The following is a 1777-nucleotide window of genomic DNA, read 5'->3' on the forward strand; positions in this document are numbered from 1 at the left end:
ACGGTGGCACGTGCCTATAGTCCCAGCTACTCAGGAGGCTGAGGTAGGAGGATCACCTGAGCTTAGGAAGTTGAGGCTGCAGTGAGCCAAGATCATGCCACTGCACTCCAGCCTGGGTGACAGAGTGAGACCCCATCTCAACAAAAAGGAAGTTCTGATACATGCTGCAACATGGATAAACTTTAAAAACATTATGCTAACTGAAATAAGCCATACGCAAAAAAACAAATATTGTATTATTCCACTAATAAGAGATACCTAGAACAGGCAAATTCATGGAGACAGAAAGGGTTACCAGGTGCTAAGAGAAGAATAAGGACATTATTTAACGGGTACAGAGTTTCTGTTTGTGATAATAAAAAATTTCTGAAAATGGATAGTGATGGTTGCACAACACTGTAAATGTACTTAATGCCACTGAACTGTACACTTAAATGACTAAAATAATCATTTCTGTGTTATGTAAATTTTACTATGATAAAAAAAATAATTTTTAAAAGTATGTTTCTTAAAGACTTGGCTAGCCAGCAACAACTCTAGTATTCTACACAAAGCCCAGGAATGCCAGGCACACAGTGGGTATTTTAAATACATTTGCTCAATAATTGATCAGCTCGTATGTTTCTTGGTTGCCAGAATCATTATTTACATGAACAGGGAAGGGAATGGAAGACAAGCAAAGAAAAGAATATTAGGCTTTTTGTCCGACATCTTAGCAAGGCTGCTGTGTCCGCTGCTGCTCTGCAAGCTTCGCAATGCCGCCCAAGGACGACAAGAGGAAGAAGGAGGCCGGAAAGTCAGCCAAGAAAGACAAAGACTCAGTGAACAAATCCGGGGGCAAGGCCAAAAAGAAGAAGTGGTCCAAAGGCAAAGTTCGGGACAAGCTCAATAAGTTAGTCTTGTTTGACAAAGCTACCTACGACAAACTCTGTAAGGAAGTTCCCAACTATAAACTATAACCCCAGCTATGGTCTCTGAGAGACTGAAGATTCGAGGTTCCCTGGCCAGGGCAGCCCTTCAGGAGCTCCTTAGTAAAGGACTTATCAAATTGGTTTCAAAGCACAGAGCTCAAGTAATTTACACCAGAAATACCAAGGGCGGAGATGCTCCAGCTGCTGGTGAAGATGCATGAATAGGTCCAACCAACTGTACATTTGGAAAAATAAAACTTTATTCAATCAAAAAAAAAAGAAAAGAATATTAGTATCTACTATGTCCCAAATACAGTTAGAGGCTTAAGATACTCTAATTCACTTAATCCTTAAAAACATAAAATTCAAAAAGAACTTCACATCATGATCAGGACCTCAACTGAGTATCCTGCTTTGTTCACTTACTGGCAGTATTTTTACATGTCATCTCATCTTATTTATCAAGAAGTCAACATGTGATATGATCTTGAGTAGATGTGGGTCAGGTAAATGTCAGGTAGCTTCTGTAGGGCAAGCCCAAGCCCGATGGTGACGACAACCACGGGGTTGACCCTGAGGTCCCATGAACAGTCCTACAACCCTGGACTTGGGACTCTCTTCAAAGATGCCCTACTGGCGCTAGACAGGTGAGCAACGTGGGAGATTCCTCATTGATGGAGCCCCAAGTACGTTTAATTGTTCACTTTCATAGTCAACATTTGTCCCTGGCCTCCAGTCCTTCTTTTGGAGGTTGAGGTCGAGGGGGAAGAAGGACCAATGAGGACTTACCAAAGGTAGATGCTTGGTTAGGAAAAATGGTGCTGAGCCTGTATTTATATTAGATTTGGAAATATTAAAATAAATGC

General features: G+C 41.2%; 1 pseudogene; it reads left to right on the plus strand.

Moving 5' to 3' along the window:
• The first annotated feature begins 755 nt into the window (after positions 1-755).
• On the plus strand, positions 756-1163 carry LOC105477507 (small ribosomal subunit protein eS25 pseudogene; annotated as a pseudogene).
• Positions 1164-1777: the final 614 nt, after the last annotated feature.

The sequence above is a fragment of the Macaca nemestrina genome, chromosome 2 (genome assembly GCF_043159975.1).
Source record: "Macaca nemestrina isolate mMacNem1 chromosome 2, mMacNem.hap1, whole genome shotgun sequence".
NCBI classification, from domain to species: Eukaryota; Metazoa; Chordata; class Mammalia; order Primates; family Cercopithecidae; genus Macaca; species Macaca nemestrina.